At 38.7% G+C, this 27,581-nt stretch overlaps 1 pseudogene; it reads right to left on the reverse strand.

Annotated features, from left to right (window-relative positions):
* Positions 1–3,897: 3,897 nt before the first annotated feature.
* LOC102907961 (core histone macro-H2A.2 pseudogene) lies at positions 3,898–22,518 on the reverse strand (annotated as a pseudogene).
* Positions 22,519–27,581: the final 5,063 nt, after the last annotated feature.

The following is a 27,581-nucleotide window of genomic DNA, read 5'->3' on the forward strand; positions in this document are numbered from 1 at the left end:
GAATGCCAAGTAAGCATGCCTAAAGAAATTATCCTTCCTCATTCCTTCTTTTTAAAAATGCAATATATGCTGAACTAGAGGTTGGACTCCAGAGACAGAGAATCCTGTGAAGACAGAACAGTTGAGAACACAACAAGCCTACTTTAAACACAACTGGAATGGTTATGTCTGCTTAGGATTATATAATTATTAGCAATTGGAAGGTCATAAGAGCAGAAAGCAAGGATTTTTAGCATGACGTTATAGATTTGGCCATGGTAGTCCTCTCTCCCTTTCTTCCTCCTTCTCTCTGTCTCTCCTTCCCTCCCTCTTACCCTCCCTCAGGACTCACTTTCAAAATACAGAGCAGTCTTGTGTTCCTCTGCACTGAGTCCCATGAGGAAGAGAGATAAGTGACGTCCTCACTTTGTTCTCTTCTCTTACCATGCCCTGAGTAGCTTTGAACCATCAGACAACAGTGTCTCCTCTGTTGTTCATTCTTGAACATCTATTTTTGCCTTGCTCTAGCCATGTAGCTATCACAGATTACCTGTCACCATTTCTTCACCCAATGAGCATAGCTCTTTCCATGTACTTCTCTACCATTCTGTTGGTCCTTACAGAAGCAAGGGGGAAGTGTTTTTTTTTTCCCCTGTTTGTGCTGTCACCTCAGTAAAGAATTTAAATTCTGTATTTCTTTAAGGCAGGTGCTATGTCTATTGTTTGAATTTCTCTCCCTTGTTCTATACTGCGGTCAGTGACAAAAGCATGTGACAAAAACTTAACAAATTGGAGAAACAAGAGTCTTTATAATTAATATATTGAACTTGCAAATGTGTGATACTTTGCATAGAAGAAAATAAATTATGGATATTAGAAATGGGTGTGATGTAAATGTATTCATTTAAACACATCTGATTAACATATTTAGGTGCAGCTTGCTCTGAGCTATTACTATATGCATATACAGAGGAGAGTTTATAAAACAATATTTCAGGACAGCAGATCAATAACACATGAGCACTTAATTCTTAAATGTTTAAGTTTAGGAGTAGTTTTGAATCCGTCTGAATTTTCTCAGAGTAAAACAAAGCATTCAAATGTGCATTAATACATTCTGTATCTTAGGAATTAATAGTAATCAGGTAAGGCAGACCTATGAGCTCCCTCAGTTTATGAACTGGCTATTTTTCATTACATACAGATGTGGATCACATAATTGCCTTTCCCACTTTTCACCTTATGTATCTTTGTATATTAGTTGGCTTCTCAACAATCTTCCTGTTTCTTCTCATTATCCAGACTTGTTTCGCAGTGCTGAAAATAGTGTTGAAAAGAGGACAAGCATTGTCAGCCGGTGATGTTAATTGCTGCCCACAGCCTGAGAAAGGAAGCAGAGAAGGGTGCTTAGCATATGCTGAGTGCCCGGCCCTCCCTCTCCATCTAAATGGGCTACGACATTCTTGCTAATGGTCTAACACCAAGCTTGGAAAGCCATCTGAGTCAAAACACATATACTGCTTGCTATCTGCTGAAAGGGGCGCATTGAAGGCAGAACTGGAAATGAGGTATGTTGAACTACTTGTGTTTTTTTAATTTCTTGAGTCACTAGTACTGAAATTTTTCCTTTGATATGGTCCAGAACTACAGTCCATATTTGTGTTTGTTAGGTTTTATTGTTGGTTTGTCACAACCCAGAATCACTTGGGAAGAGGGAACTTTGACTGAAGAATTACCTCCATCAGATTTGCTATGTAGCAAGTCTGTAAGAGACTGTCTTGACTGATGTTCTACGTGGAAAGGCCTAGTCCACTCTGGATAACACTGTTCCCAGTCAGGTAGAACCTATGAGCTCTATAAGAAAGGTAGCTGAAAATAAGCCAGTGAGCTACAGTAATCTACGATTTCTGCTTCTATTCTTGCTTGGATTGCTGCCCTAACTTCCCTCTGGGATGGACTGTGCAAACCAAATAAGCCCTTTCCTCCTACAAGTTACTTTGGTTAGACTGTTGTATCACAGCAACAGAAAGCATATCAGAGTAAGTTTATGTCAGCTTCTCTTGAGTTGGGGCTTTCTGCTGTGAGGGTAAAGAGAACAGGCTGAACCCTGGGCTGGGCCTTCTTTCGACTGTCTTTCCATTGATGGTGTAGTGGCATAGAAAGGATCTCATTGGGTGTGAAGGGAAGAGATCACACATTAGTGAGCCCTGTATTGGACCAGCCCAGGAGGGATTGGGTACAACATGCAAGAGAGGGATAGATGTAGTGAAGTCTGATTGGTAATTTTTCCTAATATCTAGATTTGAAGGAAAACTGAACTTAATCATTTAGCACTACATTGTCTAATGTGTTTGCTACTGACATGAAGGGGCTATGTGAGATTTGAAACCTGGCTTGCTTAAATTTTGATGAGCTATAAGCAAAGAATTTTTTCGAAGAAGAGAATGTGAACATTTTCATGTTGAATGCATATCGAAATGAAAATACTTTGAACATATTTAGCTGAAAAAATTATCATTAAAATTTAAAAAAAATCAACTTATTTTTTATTTTAGAGAATTTGGGTAAAATAAAATTAAAAAATTATGTATGTTATACAAATTTAATTCATTGAACAACACTGGCTTAGACCTTTCTTATAGAGCAGCTCTGGCTTTGAGTGCTGCAATCAATAGGTCTCAGAGTCTTTGTGTATGATTCATACCCACCATAGAATCTGCCTGAGATTTAACTGAGGGGATGCCACTACAGCACTTGTCACAGTGCTTGAAGAAAAATCAACACTCAATACAAATTTAAATGCAAACCTCTGTGGCTGGAGAGCTGGCTCAATGGGTGAAAATATTGGCTGTTGTTCCAGAGGACCCAAGTTCAATTCCTTGTATGCATATGGTGATTCCCGACCATCTGTAACTCTAGTCCCAGGGACCTGATGTCCTCTTCTGGCCTCCGTGGACCCTGCTCACACATACTACACAAACACAAGTGGAAACAAGACACTCCTGTACATAAATAGACCTTCAAGACACTTAAAAGCCCCAGAATAATATTCTGGAGAGTAGTATCTTTCTCATGTACTTCCTATTCATATGATGTTGAAAGAGTTATTCTCTCTGGTTATCAGTTTTTTGTTTGTTTGTTGGCTTGTCTTTGTTTTGTATGAAATCATAGCTTTGTAGAAAGTATTTTAAAGTAACTCATTCGAAACACTTAGCCTAGGGCCCAGTGCTTCAAAGTCCAGTGTGTCCACGTTGTCCAGTTGTGGGTCCTGTGCTGATTCCCATCTATCCCAAGAAGACACTTCTCTGGTGAAGGTTAGCAAGACACAGACCTGAAAATTTCATAATTTATCTTTTTAACAACTGAGTAATATTCCATTTTGTAAATGTACCACGTTTTTCATTATTTAGTCATCATCCAAGCATCTAGGCTGTTTACAATTTCTGGATATTATGACTAAAGCAGTAGCTAACATGGATGAACAGTGTCTCAACCTAGACAGTTTCAAGGCAGACAGGATCCCAGCACTGAGTGGAAGTGGACACAGGCTCCCACTCCTCACCACTTCCCACCCTCGAGGCTGACTATGTATATCAATGTAGTCATGTATGTATTATGTATAGCATGACCTCAAGTACCAAGTTCTGGAAGTGTTAGTGACATGTGTGTTATTTAGGAGGAGACAAAATTTCAACCATGAATCTAGCCGTGGTCAAAACTCAGTGTTTTCCGCCCAGTTGTTTAGCTTCTCTTTCCGAAGACATTATTTCTGCCATTCAGAGTTTACACTGACAATGGCCGTGCTAAACGGTTACAATAACCTCCCCTGGTCACAGCTGGTTGGCAGGGGAGTGAGCATCTGCCCAGGCTGGACCCGGCTCTCTGGGGCATTCCATTTGAGACCAAGAGATTTCAGTTCTATCCTGTGTGCTCTTGAGCGGGGATGACATTGGTTGGAGAACTACCGGCAATGTTTGCTTTCAACTCTGCCGTCTGAGGAATAGAGACAGCCACTCCACGGTGGCAGCAAAGAGCAAAGCCAATGCACAAAGTGCAGTGGGGACAAGAGCAAAAGGGGGCTTCATAGACCCTTGTCAGCTGGTGTTTAGCATTCAGTTCTTCCTGAGAATGGGCTGCATCATGGATACCATCCTTATACTTTACATGGGACAAATCAAAACTTCTTTTGCTGAGCATAGTTCAGATATTCTTCCTTTATTTGCAACTTGGGGCGTGTTAACTAATGTTGGCTTATTCCTTAAACGCATCGTCTCTCTGGTAGGGGAAACAGCTGTGCAGTCACTGGCCACACTGTGAACTGCTGCTGCTGGGGACCGCAGAGGAACAAACTAATAACTGTGATGCCAGCAGAAACACGTGAGGTGGGCAGATGAGAACAGGAGAGGAAGAGTGGCCATCTTTAGGAAGAGCAAAGTACATCCAAACACAGAAATGAAAGAGAATGTTCCAGCAAAGATTGCATGTGGATTAGTGATGGTTTGGCTTTTCAGGATTTAAATTAATATTTAGTTGTAAACATTTTTAGGAATAGAAGAGGGAGATCAGTAATGAACATGAAGTAGGGAGACCTGGCTGGGCTCCCAGATGTGGCAGGGATCACTAGTGACACACTGGGGACTTTGTAATAATATTTTGGAATTGGTTTCCAACAGTCAGAAAGGAGGATGTGGGCTTCATTATCTCTATGCTTCTTTTCAGCTCAAAATTCTGAGTTTAAACTAAAATCCAGGAACTTTGTCATTGCTGACAAAGCATTTCTGCTAGGTTTGACTGTGGCAATGATTTAATTTAGATATGTTTTCTCTTCTGTCAAAACAGTGTGATATGATATATGCTACACTAAAGCGGCCTTGTCCTGAGCATTTTTTCATACACTAGGGAACTATGATAGTGAATTTCACTAAGTAGCAATGGCCCTCAGCCTGACCTAGCACTCTTTTGAATGTTTTACTTTTTCCTTCTATGCAGTAGGCCCAAGGAAATTTGCATATCTGATTATTGCAAAGATAATGAATGACTGTATTCTTCAGAAGACAGAGATCACGCCTTTGAACATGGGAATGAAGACTATTTCTTGTCAGGATATCTCCAAGATGATTTTGATAAATACCATCACTATTTATGCTTTGCCTATTGGAAAGGGAAGTTCATATTTTATTTGATTTATACCACATACCACAATGATTATTTAGTAAGTTGGTTGTTGAACTTGCCTCTGTTTGTAAACAATATCCCATGGGATCAAGCAATACAAAGTGTTGCTAATGGAGCACATCTGTTATCAGGTGTGAGCAAGCTAGCTAATAGAGGAGACTTTAAGCCCAGAGTATGAGTAGAGGCAAAAGGGAGGTTGAATGGTGAGATAAAGAATCTGTGTTTAGTGTATCAAGTGTGGGGATGAGGAGAAAGATAAGAAGTCTGTCTGCTGTGTGTATACTATATCTAGTTTTCTGCTCAGTGCATGCCTAGATGACGTCTCGCCATACAAAGATGATCAAGCTTTGGTACTACTACTAGCAAAAATACTATTATTTTTTCTATATAATCATACACAACAAATCACTATCATTCTCAGGTTTACAGTGAAATTTACCAGGAGCCAAAATCACATTCTTACCAGTAATTTCCATTTCTTGTGTGACTGATGGACATCAATTATGTGATCTTCAGATAAGTGAGATTACTAAATTTACCACAATGACAGTGGGGTTGGAAGATGAAGACCTTATTGTCTATTTGGTGTGTCATATTTTAAATTTCTTCAATGTATGTGGTGTGTGTGTGTGTGTATGTGTCTGTGTTTGTATGTATACAGGTATGTACATAGCATGTGTACATAATGTGGAGGCCAATGTGTTGTGTCTTCCTCTTGCTTATCACCTTATTTTTCGAGATGTGGTCATTCACTGAACCGAATGCTCACAGGTTGGGACAATCAGAGACTACCTGGTCCATCAGGGCCAGAGATTCTCATGTCTCAGTCTTGCCTGCCTTTACCATGGTTCCAGAAATTGTAACTTAGGTCCTTCTGCGTGTGTGACGGGAGCTTTTTTAACCAAGTCATCTCCCCACCTCATATTTTATAGCTTTTTTTTAAAAAAAAAGTTTGAATCTCAGCACATACCCAAGGCTTGTCTAAACTCAAAATCTTCTTGCTTTAACCTCCAATGTGTTGGGAGTATACGAGTGCATAACCACACTGGCTATATTTTTATTATTTTTAACTGGTATCCTGGTGGGGATAGAGTTCAAATTGTTCTGCCTGCTGTTGGAGGCAGAGTTGCCATGTAGAGTATGATTAGTTTTGGGAAAAACAGGCATTCTTGATATAATACAACTATTATAATACAAGGAAGGATTTGATGATAGAGGGATTAATTTAAAAGATGAAATTTAGAAGAGATAAATATATGTATGATTCTTGCTAACAAGAAAACCTTATCAACATGTTCCTAGCAGTTATCAAAAACCTTGGAAAATAGAAACCTTTTTAAAATGCTTGGCTAGTCTATGAATAACATTCACAGAACAGCACAAAATCTCCATCTTCAAGGCCTACATCTGCTGGATCACCATGCTTCTCTAGTCCAGCATTGAAGGCCAGTACCACAAGCTAAATACAAGGCTGGACCCACGGACTTGCTTTTGGGTGATGATGTAATCAGTAGATGACAACAAAACATTCCTTCTTACCTGTTCTTAGAAAAAAAAAAGATGCTGAGAAAATCTGCATAAAACTTTTAGAGATTTTCTTCCCATTTTTTTTAATGTGGTGCTAGTTTTCTGAGACTCGATTATCAGCTGATTATAAATTTTGACAGGTTTCTGAGATGATGGGGAAGGTGGCATATCTTCAATTGAGAAAGAAAACAGCAGTGATGTGCCAGACACTCACGCACACGCTTTCAGGTACATTGGCTCCTGAAGCTCTTGGAACTACAGGAAGTTGCCAAAATGAGCTCAATAGCAAGTGAATGGGGTCATCATTCTGAAGTCAGTACTAACTAGCATTCCTCACATTCAGGAGGGAAGGGGAATTACCTCTTGGGGACTTGTGTGAAACCGTTATCCATAGAGGTTTAATCACATTAGGATGGACTTTTGTCTTATATATGTTTTTGACTGCTGGGGATATGCAAGTTTATAAATCCTTAACACCCTCTTCCTGATGGACAATGGCATGGAGCCGAAGCAGAGAGAGGAAAACAGCAGTAAGAGAGTAAGCAAGCTCAATGCAAGGAGAACAGTTTCCTTTTTTCTTTTCTTAGTGTACTTATTTATTCCTTGAGAATTGCATGCAATACATTTTGATCATCCTCTTTCCTCTCTCCAAACTCCTCCTAGCTCATCCCCACCTCCCTATTCACTCATCTTCATGTTCTTTTTCTCTTTTAAACACACACACACACACACACACACACACACACTCACACACACACACACACACACACACACACACACACACACACACACACACACACACACTGACTGATTTATGATGGCCAGCTACTCTTAAGCACTGGGCCTGCCCTAGAGTGTGGTTGATATATTCCATGTCACTCCATTGAAGAAAACTGATTTTCCCTCTCCAGGCAGCTTTCCCTGACAAATGGTTTCTTGGCTAGGTGTGAAACATTGTGCTTACTTTAAGGAGGGAGTTTTAAAAACAACAAGACTCTTTGAGGACTATAACATACTGGACTCATAGAAAACGAAACCATGGATACACCCTCTAGGAAAACAATAGAATATATTTCCACATTGGTATTATAATATTCCATGAGGTCAACAAAGGTTCATCATAGTGAGGGTGATGACCCAGGAATATAGAAAAATGTTGGTTAAGATAAAAGATAGGCCTCTAGTGTTGATCACTTGAAAGGGAGGCCAACATGGAGAACCAAGGGAAAAGCTGTAAACTTCTAAAGGGCTTAAAATCAGTAAGCAGGGAAATACAAATTCCCAAACTGCTTCTATAAGACCACTAAACTCGGAGAATGCTAGTGGAGTTCGGCTTCAGGATTTTTCTCCTCATGAAGGACATGGTGAAGATGGCTTCTGTTGCATAAATTACCTGTCCTGTAAATAAATCTGATTCCAGGACCAAGGAGATGGCGCGGGGAGTAAAACCACGTGCTGAGTTAGCTGGGAGACTTGGGCGGTGCAAGGAGGAAACCTATTCCCAAAAGCTGTCCTGTCACCTCCATAGATGTTTTGTAGAAGTAAAACAAAATTTCAAACAAATGTACCCAACTCAACACAATGATTTGTTGTATCTATCAGAAGAAAATAGTTTGCTCTTAATGAAACTAGAAGAGGGGAAAAAAATCAGACACGGTCTTATAACTAATCATTCAAATGCTCTCAGAACAGTTTTTTCATTCTTAAATTTAAAATTTAAAGTCCTTGTGAATAATTGTATTCACTGTAAGTGTATAGATTAATACTCATCCTTGCTCTGGTGATGATAATTGAGGAATAAAAACAATACAAAACAAAACAGAAAGCAAGACGATTGCCAATAGCCCTTTGATGAAGAACCCTTGACTTCCCACTTGCCTGATACCTTGTTGGTTGCTCCCATGGCTGACTTTCTGTCTCAAACAGTTTGGAACTGGGTTAAACTCTGTCAGCTCTATATCAGAGAAGGAAGAACACAGCAATAAATATTAACTGATGGGAGTCTTTCTGTATACTTAGCTTCATTGTGAAATTTACCTTTTACCCTTATAACATGTTGTCAGCTGAGTGAAGTATAATGCATCTAAAACATAATTAAATGCATTTAAGCAAATTGCTAAAATTTTGTGAAAGTATAACCATGCACTGTGGTGGTATATTGTGTCCCCCAATATATTGTGTACCCTAATAAAACTTATCTGGGATCAGAGAACAGAACAGCCACTAGAATAGACATAGAGGCCAGATAGTGATGGCACACACCCTTAATCCTAGCATTCCGGAGGCAGAGATCAAGGCCACACTGGAAACAAAACCAGGCATGGTGGCACACACCTTTAATCCCAGAAAGTGATGGCAGGAAGGAGAAAGGTGTATAAGGCATGAGGACCAGGAACTAGAGGCTTTTAAGCTTTTAGGCTTTTAGAAGCAGTTCAGCTGTGATCCATTCTGGTGAGGACTCAGAAGCTTTCAGTTTGAGGATTTGTGGAGACAGGATCGGATGAGGAATTGTTGAGATGAGATTGGCTATTACTTGTTTTGCTTCTCTGATCTTTCAGAATTCACCCCACTATCTGGCTTTGGGTTTGTTTTTTATTAATAAGACCATTTAGCAATTCATGTTACAATGCACCTCCTGGTAGTTAGTGAAAGTAGGAAAAAACCCCCAGAGATTAATAGAGTTCTCTTTTATATGTGTTATTCTCTTTGATAATAATTGAGTTTACCTTTAAACAATATAAATATATCTCTATTCCCTGCTGTTTACTAATAGATTTACTTTTGGGAGATCATGTGAATTTGTGTAATCTTCTTTATATGTCAAAAAAGAGTCTTTTGTCTTTACAGAAGAAAGTCAACAAAAGCAACAATTCCAAACCATGATGTCTCTAAGAAATATAGTACAAGCATGCACATATGCCCACATTTATCCTTCAACGTAATTGACTTGTTCTTGAGCTTGACTCTTGAATGAGTTGTGTGGTTTTCAAAGTCCAAGAGAAAAAAATCCAGGTTTCATCTTCCCCCAAGAAAGTGCAATATACATTTTACTGGATACAGAGAACACAGATAATGTGACATTGATGCCATTGATAGGCTCTGAGTGAGAAAACTCACCAAGGCTTAGCTGATTTTCCCCTGTTCTTCCTCACATTCAGGGAAACTTATCTACATGAAAGTAGTAAATAGAAATTAAAGTTGACCCATCTACCTATCTGTCCACCCATCCTTGGGCATTTGTATTTTAGCTAATATCACTAGTTCATTGCCTAATTGGTCAGCTTTTTCTAAGCACCAAAATTCTAAGTAGCCTGAACTAGCTGTCCCTGTGACCAAATTGGTGCCTGGCCCAATTATGATCAGAGAGGTGCCATCCAGCAACTGATGGATGCAGATGCAGAGATCCACAGTCAAACATTAGGCAGAGTTCAAAAATCTTGCAGAGGATGAAAATGAAGATGAGGATGAAGATGAGGATGAGGAGGAGGATGAGGAAGAGAAAGGAGTGTAAGGGCCAGAGGGGTCAAGGACACCACAGGAACCAGCTTATCTGGGCTCATAGGGATTCACAGAGACTGAACTGACAACCAGGGAGTCTGCATGGGACTGCCCTAGGCACTCTGCATATATGTTACAGTTGTGTAGCTTGGTCCTCTTGTGGGACTCCTGACAGCGAAGACAAGGGCTGTCTCTGACTCTTTTACTGGCTTTTGGGACCCAACTCCTCATACTGAGTCACCTTGCCCAGTCTTAATATAGGAGGAGGTGCTTCCACTTACTGTAACTTGGCATGTCGTGTTTTATTGATACCCATGGGAGACCTGCCCTTTTCAGGATGGAGGTGGTAGAGGAGGGGCTTGTGGGGGTGGGAGTGAGAGTGAAGGGTGGAGAGTGGGATGGGGGACAGGGACTAGGAGAGGAAGATGGGGGGAAGGCTGTGGCCAGGATGTAAAATAAATAGATGAATAAAAAAATACAAATAAAACAAGAAAAACTATGAAGTCACTGGAGACTTATGTAGGCAGCAGTCCCTCAATGTAGGGACTTATTGAGTCCCTAAATTGGCTCCATCCACTTTTGACAGCCAGCTCTATAAGAAACCCTTGTGTTGTCTTATAAAGCCTGAACTACGAAGCCCTGGATACATACACTTAAATTATCACTATGGTGCCTTCAAAACTGTTACATGTGCAACAAAATTCAGAACATTTTAGGGCTGCATCTCCATTGATAAAGTAACCTATGTGGGGATGGGTAACGACAATCCAGCATCATTTCATCTTATGCTTTTATTGATTCATGGCACCAGAGGCATCTAGATGACACTATGACATGCTTGTATTGTGTTGAAAGAAAAATGAGGAAGATCCTGGAGAAGATGGAGTGAAATGACACACATGTAAAGTTCTTCACAAAGTTTTGGTGCCCGATATGTACGTGACCATGCTGATAATAAAATGGTGCTGATTACACAGTCCTACTAACACATAGGAGGCAGCATGCAGCTAAATGCTGAGTGAGTTTTATATTTTCTCTATTGCTTTTGTTCGTTCTCCACAGAAGTCAAGGAGCTCAGAGTGTGTGTTACTGCTAGGCAGTCTCTGCTACATGACTGAGGGAGTTTTCATGTAAATTCCAAAAGAAACCCAAAGGATATTTTTCAAGAAGTAGATTGGCTCTTGTGGATCACACAGAGTAAGTGAGTAACACTCACAGTCCCACGTCCTGTGACACTGCTTTCCTGTGACACCGCTTTGCTGTGTTGACTGCTTTTTACCAGCGTGACCTTTTTGAGTCTGTTACTCTTTCATAAATGTTGTTAGTGTTTGCTGTACTAGACGGTAAATGGATAGTACAGTATATTGATTCTGAATCTCATTTTCATTTCCAGGGTGTGGAGGGTAATGGGATCTGGCATTTAGAGCATCCTGATGCTGCAGGAGAATTCTTTAAGAGGGTATAGTTGGAAAAAAAAAAAAGACATTATAAGCACATTTAAATAGTTCCTAGTAAAAATTAAGTTTATGCAAATTATTTGTTATTGAAGACATCATTAGGCAGCATTGAAGAACTAAATTTATTCTGATAATCATTATAATGATGAAAAAATTCCTTGCTTCAATAATTGATTTATGCTTCATTTAAATATACAGAGTGGTTTCAATATAATTTCTTATTAGCTCTAATGATGAATTTTAAAGTATCATGACTCTGAAATAAAGATGAAAATTCTCCACACAACTTATTGCATTTAAATGGATTTAATATTTAATATTTAAAAAATCATTTGGTGTAAATAGCCATCATGAATCACGGCAAATATACTAAGATGTAATTAAATGCTTTTTCCTTTTCAAATGCATCTACTTGTTTCATAATAAATTATATTTGTACTCTTTCTTCTTTTGCTATGCTATTATTTTGGAAATTATTGTAAATCGTGAAATAATATCAAATGTAAAATATTAGTAAATTAAAAAAAATATTTCCTCCTAGGCAAATTCACAGTAATTGGATTATTGTTTAACATTTGCTTTTCTGTTGAAAATTGTTTTAAACCATAATAATAAGAACTCCAAAGTTTAACAGTGAAAGAGAAAAGGCAAAATGCAGAAAAGAGGCAAGATCCTATGATCAAGCTGAGCATGGTGGCACACCTTAAAACCTGGCACTTGGGAGGCAGAGACTGGTTGATAGCTGTAGGTTTGTCTAGCCTGGTCTATGTATTTAGTTCCAGCTAGCCAAGGCTATATAGTAAGACCCTGTCTCCAAACAAAAATAAGGACCCTGTGACAATTCTTCCCACACATGTTAGCTTTATTGTCTCCATGATCATCAAATGAACACACACACAAAAGCAAGTAGGAGAGGCATGGTTTATGTTGGGTCATGGTTACAGTGAGATCAGTTCTTCACTGTTTGGCCTCAGGTTCTTGGCCAGAAATCATGAGGGTGGTGGTGGTGGTGGTGGTGGTGGTGGTGGTGGTGGTGGTGGTGTGTGTGTGTGTGTGTGTGTGTGTGTGTGACAGTGGAGCTTCTTCAGCCAAGGCACATGGGGTGGAGACTGGAGAAGTAACAGGAAGGAGCTAGGGTAGGTTATAACCCACAAAAACAACATCCCAGTGGCATGCGTACTTCCTTCAAGCTTTAAGAAATTCCCATTACCTCCCAGTACTATTGCTATTTCAAGTCTTCAGAACATTCAAGCCTTCGTTAGGTCAGAGTCTGATGACTGAATTGTTTCTGGAAACCTCTCACAGACACCCAGGGGTGCACTTCACTGATTTTCTAATCCCCCCAAGATCTAACCAAAGGGACAAGATCAATTCTCATTCCTTGTAAGAGTGTGACCATGGAGAAACTCCTTGGGAGCTAATTCGGCACTTGAACTCATCCGGTGTTCATAAGTGGGATGAAGCAGGGATGGAAGGATTAGTACATTTCCTACTGGCTATATCCCGGGGCTCAAGAACCTGGGTAGCTGCCAGGAGAACTGTGAGGTTTTAGTTCTCCTGTACAGCACAGTGAAATTCTGAAGTCAGGTGCAGTCTTTCAAAGGGTGATCCCAACCAAGACTGAGCAAAGTTGTAGACAGTTTTATAAATTTGTTGGCCCTTAAGACATGTTCAATAATAAACATGACACACCAAAGACAACCACCTCTTACCCCTTGCAACTGGCCAGTAAGAATACTGGACAATCTAATCTGCCACAATAACACAATCCACAGTGAATATACTACATGATAACAGAAAAGCAGAGCTTCTAATCAGAGGCAGGTAGTTCTTGACACATGCTGCGCTCTATTCTGTGAAGTTACTATCATGTAAGGAAAGTCTTTTTTAAAAAAAGCCAGTAGTACAGTTCCTCAGGAAGATGGGAATTGATCTACCTCAAGATCCAGCTGTACCTCACTTGGGCATTTGCCCAAAGGATGCTTCACTCTACCATAGGGACACTTGTTCAACCATACTCATGGCTGCTGTATTCATAATAGTCAGCAATTAAACAACCTAGATGTCCCTCAACAGAAAAAAATGGATAAAGAAAATGTGGTATATTTACATAATGGAGTATTTTCTTAGCCATTAAAACAAGACACCAAGAAATTTACAGGTAAGTGGATGGAACTAAAAAAACTCATCCTGAATGAAGTAACTGGACACAGAAAGACAAATATGGTATATATTTACTTATAGATTAATATTAGCTATTAAGTAAATGATAACTAAGCTACAATCTGTAGAACCACAGAGATTAGGTATAGATTAAGGGGCAGGGGTTGAGGAGTAGACAGATCTCCCAAGGAAAGGGAAATATAATAGATTGTTATGGATAGATGAGGGGGGGGCTGGAATGGGAGGATCAAATGAACATGAGGAGGGGAGAAGGGGATGAGGGAGGGAATATGGGAACAGAGAGCTAAAATTACAGGCTATTTGAAGGGTAGTATGGAAACCTAATACAGTAGAAGCTTTCTGAAATATATACATACATAAAAGTGATAAAAATGAAATCACCAAATAATGGAGAGAGCCCCAACTGGCCATCTCTTGTCACCAAATGAAGCTTCCAGTATTAGGACTGGGTTACATCTAATTGAATTGTTGGCCAAAGAAGTCCCATAGGAACCCCTAAACAACCCAGTCTGTTGCCAAGACTATAGGTTGCTCTCAACAAACTGATGGTGAAGCCCCAGTTGCTGAAGACAACGCTTACACAAGTCATTGAACATAGAGACGTTTAGGTGGTGCCTACAGAGAGCCTTCATTCCCATGTTCTAGAATCTTTGGTATAGGAAGATACTCCGTGTGGTATCAAAGATGAAACATAAATGCCAACCCAGACACAAAACCTTGAATATACAATAGTGTCCTGTCTACAAAATATGCTAGTGAATTGTGGTATAAAGCTTGTGGGAGAAACCAGCCAATACCTGATTTGACTTAAGGCCCACTCCAGGAATTGGAATCCACACCTGACATTGCTAGGGTGACCAAGAACCTGAGATTAAATAGCCCAGGGACCTAGAGCAAAACCAAATATTACTGTTAAAAAAAAAAGTAGCAATAAAACAACTCCTAATGACATTATGCTGTATTCATAGATCAGTTCTTTGTTCAACCATCATCAGTGAAGCCTTCTGCAACAGATGGGAACAAATGCAGAGACTCATATCCATACATTATACACGGAATGAGAGACCTTGGAATACTCAGCCCTCGGTGGGATATCTCCATCAAATTTCTCTCCTCGGGGCTCAGGGAATCCCACAAAAAAGAAGGCAGAAAGAATGCAAGAATCAGAGGAGATAGAAGACACCAAGAAAACAAGGCCTTTTATATCAACAAGATTGATGCACATATTAACTCATAGAGACTAAGGCAGCATGCACAGGGCCTACTAAGGTTCTAGAACTGAAAGAAGTGGATACATGCGTCTATCCCTAATGCAGACATTATCTCGAATTGCAAATGAAAATTTAGTTTCCTCTAAGGAAGTCTCACTGGAGAAATGAACTACTCTTAGGGGAAGCAGGCATGCCCAGCAGTATATGGCCAACAGAAAATGAACTCAATGGCATCTTTGGAGGTTCCTTGTCTCATAATGTCATGTCAGGACTTTTACCTTAAAAACTGGCTTATTTTTAGTTTTATTTTATTTCATTTATATATTTTCTTGTCCCCTTTTACCCTAAAGTTCCTTTGTGTATGTATTGTGGCTTTCAGTTTAGTGTTTTGATGGAATTCTTAAGCTTGCAAGTATGTGGGTTTCTGTTTCTTGTGACTTCTCTTAGGCTCTTTTCCTTCTGTTTATTTTGTCCAATTCCAATGTGTTAGTTTTTGTTTTATTTTATTGTTGTCACTTAGAAACCTGTTTGTTTTCTAATGAGAGACAGAAAGAAGTGGATCTGGATGAGAATGGAGTTGGGTGGGGGGACTGGGAGGACTAGAGAGAGGGGAAATCAAAATCAGGATATATTATATGATAGGGAAATCTATTTTCAATAAAGGGAAAAAAATAAAAGGGAGTAGTGGCTAGAGTTCAGATTCTATACTCACTTGGAACTGGAGACATCAGGAGTTAGTTCTATGAGGTAACCCAAACCCAGAAAGACAGTCATGGTATGTACTCACTCATAAGTGGATTCTAGATATAAAATAAAGAACAATCAGACCACAACCCATAGAACCATGGAGGCTATATATATAGCATGGAGGTCCCTAGGATGACTGTGGCTTATAATAAATTTCAGTTTTACTCAATTATTAAAAAAAAAATAGCCAAATGAATGGAAACACATGAACTATGAACCAAAGGCTGAGGGGCCCCCAGCTGGATCAGGCCCTCTGAATAGGTGAGACAGTTGATTGGCTTGATCTGTTTGGGAGGCAACTAGGCAGTGGGACCGAGTCCTGTGCTCATTGCATGAGTTGGCTGTTTGAAACCTGGAGCTTATGCAGGGATGCTTGGCTCAGTCTGGGAGAAGGGGACTGGACCTTCCTGGACTGAGTCTACCAGGTTGATCTCAGTCCTTGGGGGAGGCTTTGCCCTGGAGGAGGTGGGAATGGGGGGTGGTCTGGGGTAAAGGGAGGGAGTGGGTGGGAGGGAGAACAGGGGAACCAGTGGCTGATATGTAGAACTGAATGGTATTGTAAAATAAAATAAAAGGAAAAAAAATGGCAGGATCATTTTTCTGATTCTTGGAGCTTGTAGACTGACCATATGAGTGAAGGTGTGTTCCAAGTAGAGTGACAATATCATTTTATCATCTACACCAAGGGAAATTGTTAATCATATTGCCATAGTGCCACAAACTAGGACTACTCTGTGCAAGCGGGGACATAGAATTGCTTTATATATAACACTCAGAACTGGCTAGCACTGTTGGACTGTAAGATGTGACTGAGGTGAGCAGACATGATCTGACTTCCAAACCTATGACAGGCATGTATGCGTTATCATGGTGGGGTTGGGTTACCACAACAACCTGGTAAGCTGTCAGTACTCAAGGTGATGGTAATACAATATTATAAGGAAGTACAATGTTATGTGATTTCTCCCTGCAATTAACTATGGATAAAACATGCCTGGTTACGTCATCACATTGTGGATATGACCCTACTGAGATATTTTTATTATTCTTTCTATCCTGGGCTCTCCTCCTTACTTCATAGCAACACTCTTTTGGATGTCAATAATTTTCACTTCAAAAAGGAGATATCTGCAAGAAAAGTTCACAATTCCCTAGACGGTCAGTTGAAAAAGGTAAAATGACATACCTCCTTTTAGCATAATGGATTTGTGTAATGGCCTACATACAATATTGCAAAGTATAGTTTACAGCAGGGAGCAATATTAACATAAAATGTGTATGTATGGATGTTTTGATTACTTTTCTGTTGCTGTGAAGAGACACCACGACCAAAGCAACTAATTGAAAGGGTTTATGGGGGCTTGCTTACAGTTTCAAAGGGGTTAGTCCATGATCATTATGGAAAGGAGTGTGGCAGTAGGCAGACAGGCAGGTATATTGCTGGGTCAGTAGCTAAGAGCTTATTCCTGATCCACAAGCAGGAGGCAGAGAGTGAGAGATAGATAGATAGACAGATAGTTAGATTGATGATAGATAGATGATAGGTGATAGATGATCGACAGATGATTGATTGATGATAGGTAGGTAGATAGGTAGATAGATAGATAGATACATAGATAGATACATAGATAGATACATAGATAGATGAATGATAGATAAACAGACAGACAGATACTGGGAGCAGTGTGGGCTTTCAAAACCTCAAAGCCCACTCCTAGTAACATATCTCCTCCAACAATGCCACATTTTCTAATCCTTCCCAAACAGTTCCACCAACTGTACAATAAGCATTTAAATATATGAACCTGTTTGGGCCATTCTCATTTAAACCACCACAAGAGAAAGGAATTTTTAAATTATAATAATATTGTAAATTATGAAATAATTTGTTTCAAAGCTTTATAGCATAGCTTTTCAGATTAATCTGTAGTGTTTCTAATGTGATAATCAGGAATTCTTTTCTACGTATTTTTCTTTCTTTAAAATAGACTTTCAAATAAGGTAATAAAAATGATGGATGAGGATGTGTTTCTATTTTTCTACTTTAATAGAACTCATACAGAAGAAAGGTTGTAGCCTATTTTTCAAGATTATCAATTCAAGTTATCATTATTAATTTTGGCCAGGAAAATCCATTTATTGAGTTGAATATTCTTGATGTTTACTTAGAACAAGTCATTTTCCATTACCACCTATGTCCAGTCCTCTTATCTTGCCTGAAGAGGAGACAATATGAATGATAAAAATATGATATGTTTGGAATGTTTGGTGCAATACCAGAGAAAAGGGGCATTCTCTGCTGATATTTCTATTCTCTAATTGACACTGTGCAATCTAAAAAATTCAGACAAGTTATGACAAAATTTGTTATTTTTCCTCAAATAAAATCATTGTGAAAAAATTAGTTTTAGTCATAAATGCATTTTAATAACTCCTAGTGAATTTCCAGCCCAAAATTGTTATCAAATATCACTTTAAATAAATAGTTAAAATGTACTTATTCTCAGTCTTGAAGTGTACCCCCTAGTGCCTGTGTACATAGTCTAGGAAATCAAAAGCCACAGTATGATATATTTTGTTTTGTTATTGTTTTTGAATTTTCATAAATTTAAGTATTTTATGTGACTGACTTATAGTTTTATAAAAGATGAGTGTAATTCTTATTTCTATTTTGTGGTGACAATATTAAATTTTCTTATTGTAAACTTAATATAGATATTTGTGGTCTCATGCCCCAAATTTGAAGTCCTGATTTTTACTTTTAAACTTGGCTCCTTATTTTTAAGTTTTTCCACTTTAAATGTATTTTTAATTAAAATTCAATTATAATTTCCCTCTTCCCTTTCCTCCTTCCAGTTCCTCCTAATTTCCCTCTTTCCAGCTCCTTCCGTGTTTCTCCTCATTCTCAAATTAATAGCTTCTTTTTATTTAATTATTGTTTCACACATTTACTGACATGTGTACATGTGTGCACAAATATATAAATGTAACCTTTTGTGATATTTTAGCAATAAACTAGTTGTTAAAATTAATGATGTCAAGAAAATGTATAATCATTGGCTGGCTGGCCATAGGCCCTCTATTTCTAAGACTCTTAGGCATCCTAAATTTAGGATTATCTGATTCTACATGAGGATCTACCACTTTCCTGTCATTTGCAGCTGGGTGGTGTCAACAAGAATAATTGCCTTGACATATACTGAGTAAAGACTATTAAGAAGAAATTACATTACCAAACACAAGAGAGATGACATTCATTTTCTTAGTGCCAAACTGCACAGATTTAATAACAGTTTTGGAACTACATGAGTCTTAATTCACTTACATTAATTTATGATAAAAGTGGTAAGTTTAAAATCCAAGAAATGAATTCTGGACTCTCTTTTTTTCTTGTGGCATATCTGTATAAAAACCCTCCCTCAGTCAGATATAAGGCTAGAAGTACTTAGAGTTTTCCCTTGATCAATTTTGAGAGAGGTAGCACTTCCCTTGTCTTTGAAGCTGGGTTGGAGTCCCACAGGCTGTAAGAAAGCATGGTTAGGATGCACCATACATTTTATAACTGGGTATTGTTCTGTAGTTAGCACTGGGCGTCTACACTGTGGCTTCCTCTTTCTGATGCTTGCTCTCTAAGACAAGTCATTCATTAATTGGTGACATTAGAGCCTACCATCTTGTATTACTTACAAAAGAAATAAATCACATACAAAGTTTGTTTTAAGCCAAAAAGCTGATTTACGATATACTTTTGACACTTAGGTAACTTTAAAGTTTTTATTTAAACAAACAAAAAAAATTGTTGTAACAAAATAGTGTTTTTCAGACATTTATATTATATTTATACAGATATGCATAAGCTGATGTACAAAAATCATTGTGTTGATCTTAGAAATTTTAAACATGTTAGGAATTTTAACACATAATACATACTTAAACAGTTTTATCTGCAGTATTTTATTTTGTGTTCTTAATCTATTTTGTTTGGTTTGAATCTTTTGAGTCAGTCCATGGGTCCCCAGATGGCCTTGAACTCCTTGTCCTCCAGCTCTTCTCCCAGAGTGCTGGGATTATAGGTGCCTGCCACTGCAGCCAATTTCTGGCCTTAATTTAGAAAGCATGAAGGGTCAATACTGCATGGTCTCAATAGTAATACAATACAGTTAAATTTAATTGCCTCTTACATACATTCTTATTATCTATCTATCTATTATTATTATTAATTTATTTCTAAATAACAATGAGTTGGGAGAAGCAAATTTGTTTTTTATTGACATGAAGTCATGTTTTGCTGGGGATGTCTTTCTGTATGCTGTGAATGTGTTGCTCTGATTGACTGATAAATAAAACACTGATTGGCCAGTAGCCAGGCAGAAAGTATAGTATAGACAGGATAAGTAGAGAAGAGAATTCTGGGAACAGGAAGGCTGAGTCAGGAGTCGCCAGCCAGACACAGAAGAAGCGAGATGTAAAACTACTGGTAAGCCACAAGCCATGTGGCAACTTATAGATTAATAGAAATGGGTTAAATTAAGATATAAGAACTAGATAGCAAGAAGCCTAAGCCATTAGGCCAAACAGTTTAAATAATATAAATGTCTGTGTGTTTATTTGGGTCTGAGTGGCTGTGGGCCCAGGCAGGACTGGAGATAACTCCAGCTACAGTGTTTGGTCACATATTCATCATTTAAAGATTTTTGAACAATTCTTATACTTCATTATTTCATGCATTGAATTAATTTAGGGAATTTCAATGACTACTACTGTCATAGAAAATCTATGCCTCTATTGGCACTCATCATATGCTAGGGACCTGTTCCCTATGTTTTAAAGAAGGAATAGGAACTTGCTGGTATTTCTCTGGCAGTAGGTAGGCAATGCAACCTAACTAGTATTTAGAAAAGTACTTTTAGGAGATAATAACAAAACATAATAAAATAAAATACAGTAAGATAAAACAAAAACCATCTTTTCCAATGAGAAATAGAAAGGGAGTGGATGCAGTTGGAGACAGAGGCGGGGAAGAACTGGGGAAAGATCCTGAGGCAAAAATCCTTTTTAGGTGTAGTTACACATATTTTAGAGGTCAGGGAGGGGACTCTATAACAGAAAAGCACCTTAGGATGTCTTTCCCACCTTCTCTTCACTGAGGGAGACGAACAATACACCCAAGTGGCCATTATATCCTCTTCGCTTGGAAAAAAGAGGAACCAAAGTCTTAAGACCTTTGAAAAGACTTTTGTGTGTGTGTGTGTGTGTGTGTGTGTGTGTGTGTGTGTGTGTGTGTGTGTGTGTGAGAGAGAGAGAGAGAGAGAGAGAGAGAGAGAGAGAGCTATAAATCTAAACAAGGTCTATGGTTTTTGTTTTGTTTTGTTTGTTTTCTGAGTTCTAAAACAACAGGAAGAAAACACATGGAAAGAAACCTCTGGTGGAGACCTGGTTAATTTCAGGAGAGGCCCTTTGTAAAGAGAATATAAAATGCAGCGGACACTTCCCCAGGCTGGCAGGACCTGTTCCCATGGCCTTTGCTACCTTCTCAGCCACCCTCTGCTCCCCCACCATGTCACCCTTCCCCAATCCTTTAAAAAAATAAAAACCCCGCTCTTGTGACATGATACTGGTCCTCCTCTGTCCCCTTTGGAGAGCTCCTTGGTGTCCAGCTTGGCCATCTCCTGTACATAGATGCCGATGCTCTTGCTGTCGAAGAGCAGGAATTACACGTTCTTTAGCGAGGATGCGCTCGAGTAGTTGAAGCGGGTAGAGATGGCCTTGAGGGTCACCTGGGAGGCTGTCTGTTTGGGAAAGCAGTTTCTGCCACTGGGGGAAGGCAGGAAGGTGATGGACTTCCACTTCTTGTCCTCAGCTGAGGACAGACAGTTTTTGATGGTCTCTTCCAGCGGTTCTTTGCATTTGTTGGAGCCCCATGGGGGGATGTGACAGTGGATGACAAATTCGGCTGCGAGTCCACTGGATTGGCTGACGGCAGCTTCAGCAACTTCCAAAGGGCCTTGGGATTTGAGAAGCTCCTTTACTGTTTCCAAGAACTCTGTACCCCCAGCCTTTTCCAATCTCTTCCTTGAGGTCAATTTCGGCTGTGGTTGGGTGGAAGATGCCCTCCACCCTCATGGAGCCAATATGGCTGATGTCACTTTGGGTCAGTGATAGCTTCTGCCCCAGAACCAGGCTCTTGGAAGACAGGATGGCGAAACCGTCCCCCGGCCCATCTTCCGAGGTGGAATTTGATGTTCCTTCTTTATCGCTGTCCTTTGGTTTGGACTTCTAGAACGTCCGTGGCTTGGTGGCCTTGGATTTCTCACTCACTTCTTGCCCGATGTGGCCTTCCTTCCTTTTTTCTCTGGGGGTGGGGAGAAGGGCGTTTCTGACTTTCCTTTGGTTCCTAGCTTTTTGGCCAGCAGTTTAGGGTGAATTCTCGGCAGGACACCCCCACTGGCGATGGTCACTCTGTTCAGCAGCTGGTTGAGCTCTTCATCGTTGGCAACGGCCAGCAGGATGCATCTGGGGTCTATCCGGGATTTCTTGGTGTCCCTCATGGCATCCCCAGCCAAGTCTAGGATTTCCACTGCCAGGTATTCAATGACATGTAGACGGTCCGCCAACACTGATCTGTACTTGAATGTTCCTTTTCTGAGGTAATGCATCAACTGACTTACTGGAAAGATGACACCAGCCCTGGCTGACCAGGACAGCTTGGACATTTTCTTCTTCCCACTCCGGTCTGACATCTTGCCTCAGTTTCTCTCTCAGCTTGCTGACACAGTGGCTTCCTGGCACTTACACTGTGGTGGTATTGTGTTCCCCAAAATATTGTGCACGCTAATAAACTTATCTGGGGTCAGAGACAGAACAGCCACAATATTAAACATAGAGGATAGGCAGTGGTAGCACATGCCTTTAATACTAGCATTCCAGAGGCAGAAATCCATGTGTTCAAGGATACAGCCAAGCATGGTGACTCACGCCTTTAATCCCAGAAAGTGAGCCTTTAATCCCAAGGAGTGATGGTAGAAAGCAGAAAGGTATATAAGGCGTGAGGACCAGAAACTAGCAGCATTTGGCTGGTTAAGCTTTTAGGCTTTGAGCAGCACAGTTCAGCTGAGATTCATTCTGGATGAGGACTCAGAAGCTTCCAGTCTGAGGAAAAAGGATCAACTGAGGAATTGGCCAGGTGAGGTAGTTGTGGCTTGTTCTGCTTCTCTGATCTTCCAGCATTCACCCCAATAATTGGCCTCAGGTTTGAATTTATTAATAAGACTCTTTAAGATTCATGCTACATTACACAATACTGGTGCTGCGCTGCGGAATCAGGGCGTGCAGTGGCTTAGTGCCCGCAATCCTCAGCCGCAGGTTCAAGCCCGCTGGAGTTAGGCAGGACCCTGTCTTTCTTGGGGTTGTATCTGTGCGTGTCAAATCAAGAATCTATTTTCAATGAAAAGGGAAAAGGAAAAAGAAAGAAAAAAAATACAAAGCTGGAAGCCGTAATATATAAGCAAAACCTGTAGGTTAAAAAAAAAAAGTAAGTAAATAAATAAATATTTAAGAGGCCCGGGTATCATCTGTATATATTTTTAAATAAACACAAAATATTTCCCTGTGGCCTTTTAAAAAGAAAAGGAAGACACACACACACAGAGAGAGAGAGAGAGAGAGAAAGAGAGAGAGAGAGAGAGAGAAAGGTGAAAGGTACTTTTAAAATATATTTAAATGAAAGTAGTCTATATGCAAAGTATGAAAAAGACACTTTCAACATTACTAAAATCAAAGCTCTCCACTGTAATCTATCATAATTATAAACAACATGAGCTGATTAAAATTTATATTTAATTGAATACACTAACGTGTTTAACTTTAAATATTCGGGGGTGGGTTTATGTGCATCTATCTATGTAAGCATCAACAATCATGTTGTAAAAATATCAAGGCCCAAAACATATAAACAAATAGCTGCTCCACCCCAACTACAATCTTCTTGAACATAAATATGTTTAGCTGCCTATTGTGGTCTTTTGTGCCATGTATTTCACTGGAATAACATGTTGGTTAAAACATATTTCAACTAAGGTTTATATTTTCTAACTTGATAAAATAATTTGAAAGATGTCAACTCAAAGCACAGAATTCTGATTATTTTAGTAAAACAAAATAGAGGCATGTTTATTCTAATAAGAATATGCGTGCCCTGAAGTCACACCTTGTGGTACATCTAACAGTATTCTTGGTTTATCATATTTTGAAAATCCACACCTCCTACTTTCTATTTCCTTATATGGATGGTGCTAACGACACACAAGGTAAAGCTATTAGCTCTCCAGCGGAATAGGATTTGTGCAATTTCAGCTGTCAAGTAATGTGTGTGTGTGTGTGGGGGGGAATTCTGGTAACCTCAGGAGTCAAAATACATTAGAAAGAACAAGCAACAATAATTCATCAATCATATTCTTTGTCAGTTAAAAAAATTAGAAGTGTGGCACATGCCCATTCTGAAGGGCCCAGTGACTTATTTTTTTGAGGAATTTAAAAGCAACTTTAAACCAGATTCTTCTGTAAAAGTGAAAGTATCAGAAAAGTAGGTGGGAATGTTACATTTCTACCAGCAACAAAATACTTTCTTGGTGATTTTTATTACAAAAGAGATAACATTTCTTTGTATTTTTTCATTTGGACAATAAGAGAGTGAATAAAGCATGGTCCTTTTCTTTAATTTGTTCTTCACTCCCTTAGTTATCTAGTATAAAAACTTCACTCTGTATCCTTTTTTTTGGCATTTTATTCTCTGTATTTATTTATGAAAGCACTCACATCGTTTAAGATTTAATTCACTAGAGAATGACCAGAGACCTGCTGTTGCATGCAGAAGATCAGTGTGGTGAGCTCTTGGGGGCTGCCCCTGTAACATACATACATTAACGTGCATACATCTTAAGGATGTGAAGAAAGCAAATTTATACAGAGGACATTGTGTAGTTGAGACCAGAGCTCTAAAGAGTCCTCAGAGTTTCCACAAATTAACTTTATATACTCATATCAGCCAATCATGGGTCAGCCCTTGGTGAAATAGTCGAAAATTCTTGGAATTGGGCAGTTGCTTTGAAGAGGAAATCTGAGTGTAGGACTCCATAATATCTAATAATTATGTCCCCTTAGGAAATTGAGATTCCTAGTGATTTAGTGAAAAATAAAATCACATGTACCCAAGATCATGCATGCACTTGTATTTCAAGTACAGTTTTCCGTCTCTAGGGGACATGGACAAACTTTGTCTCTAGAATACCTTTCCTGCTGGGATGCAGATATTCTCAACGTGCTCTCCCCGTTAGCTGGGGCATCACACTGATTCTCTAGAGAATTGAAAAGTGGAACATAAATGATCACTAGCATTCTAAGAGAGGATGCACACACCTACCTCGTTCATTCCACCTTGGTGAATACCTTAAGATTATGTCATTGTTTTGTGTCTATTTTTATTGTTTTTCTTTCTATGTTTGGCTATTGCAAAAATATTTAGTATTTTTGAGAACTTTTTTTTATTTAAAACTTCATTTTGGCTTAAGTTAGGAGACAAAAGGTAATATCACGGAATTCATGTAAAATGATTCATTTTGTCATATATACGTTAATTAAAATAATAGTGATTTAGGTAAAATTTTAAATGTTTAAGTGGTTGTTTATTGATTTTTTTAAAGTTTTAAACACTTTTAAATTAATTTCTTCATTATAGTCAAAGCGATGGATTTCGTTATGGCATCCTCACACCTCTGTGTCATTCTACTTTGTCCTAACAGATGCCTCTCTTCCCGGCTCCCTCACTCTTGCTGGTCCCTTCCCACCCCTAAATACTTCTCCTTTCTGCTTCTGATCACTTGTACTTTACAGTACTCTCCCCCCCGCCCCCTCCCCCCCGCGAAAATCTATTTTCTCTCACAATCTCCTTTCTAGTGTTATGAACTGTACACATAGCACACAAATACAAACATACATACATACATAATATAACACACACACACACACACACACACACACACACACACACACACACACACACACACACACACACACATACAATTTTAAATCTAGGTTCCACACAAATGAAAATAGTCATTCTTTCCAAACCTGACTTACTTCTTTTGACAAAATGTTTTCCTATTCCATCCATTTTCCTGTAAATGCTGCATTTTTATTTTTAATTGTTAAATGATATTCTGTTCTGTATATGTACCATACCTTCTTTATCTTTCATCTATTGGTAGACATCCAGGCTGGTTCCCTTTCTTTGTTATTGTGAACGGAGCTGTAATAAAAATGAATGTACAAGAATCTTTCTAAGGGAAGACTTTAAGTCCTTTGGTATAAGTGGATGGGTGGGTCATGTGGTTAGTATTTTTTTTTTTTTTAACTTCGTACTGATTTCCACTGTGACTGAACAAGTACACTCTCACCAAAAATATATGGGTTTCTTTTTCTCCACATCCTTACTGGTGTGTGTTGTAATTTTTTCTGACATTAGTTCTTCTGACTTGGATGCCATGAATCTCAAAGTAATTTTAATTTTAATTTCTTTTATGGCTAAGGGTGTCAAAAACTTTTTAAAATATTTATTGGACATTTGTATTTCTTTTCATGAGAATTTTTTATTCAGTTTATTAGTTCCTTTATTGAATGGATGATTCTTTGAATGTTTAAGTTTTACAGTTCTTTATATATTGCACACATTAATGTTCTGTCTGATAAGTAGTTGGCAGAGATATACTTCCATGCTGTAAGTTGCTTCTCCATTCTCATGCTGGTTTCCTTTTTCAGGCTAAAGCTTTATAATTTCATGTAATCCCTTTTGTCAACACTCTGGATTGTTCCTGTGCTTCTTGAGTCTTTTGGGAAAGATTACCCATATCAGTGCTTATATCTTTAAGGGTTTTACCTTTGCTTTTCTGTAGAATTTTCAAAGTTGTAAGTTTTACATTAAGGTATTTGACATATTTTGAAAGTATTTTGTGCAGAGTGAGGGATTTGGGTCTATTTTCATTGTCCTACATGAGGACAAGTTTTCTCAGCACCACTTGTTAAAGAGGTTGCCTTTCCTGCAGTGAACGTTTTTGAACCTTTGTAAAAATTAGGTGGCTTCAGTGTGTGAGTTTATCTCTGGGGCCTCTGTTCTAAAGCTATTGTTCTACATGTCTGCTTTTGTTCAAGTATCATGCTATTTTCTTTTTCTGTCCCTGTAATATTATTTGAAACTGGATATTGTGATATCTCTAGCACTGTTCTGCTTATGATTATTTTGACTATTCGGTGTCTTTTGTATTTTTATGTGAAATTTGAGATTTTTTCCCCTATTTCTGTTAAAATTATCATTGGGATTTTGATAAGGACTGTGTTGAAATCGTAACTCACTTTTGGTAATATAGTTATTTTTATAACATTAGTTCTACCAATCCATGAACATGGGAGTTTTTTCCACCTTTTAATGTTTTCCTCAATTACAATTTGTGGCAAACAGTGAATAAGAGAGGTTCCTTTCACGTACGTAAGTCATTTTCAAATAGTAAATGAAAATAAATACGTTGGATGATACCAGATGTCACAAGTGCAGCACTTGTAATTCAATCTGACTTATTTTATAAGATCACCTAGAGAAGGATAAATAACTATGAAAATAAAATTAATTTCTGAGTCTTGAACATTTCAGCATTGGGAGATAGGTTTTTTTGAGTGGTTAAACATAGTGTTCAATGATGGAAGAGGAAAGTTTTCATGTCTAATGTCATTACGGCCAAGTTAAGACACTGTTTTA

Source organism: Peromyscus maniculatus, chromosome 4 (genome assembly GCF_049852395.1).
Source record: "Peromyscus maniculatus bairdii isolate BWxNUB_F1_BW_parent chromosome 4, HU_Pman_BW_mat_3.1, whole genome shotgun sequence".
Lineage (NCBI taxonomy): Eukaryota > Metazoa > Chordata > Mammalia > Rodentia > Cricetidae > Peromyscus > Peromyscus maniculatus.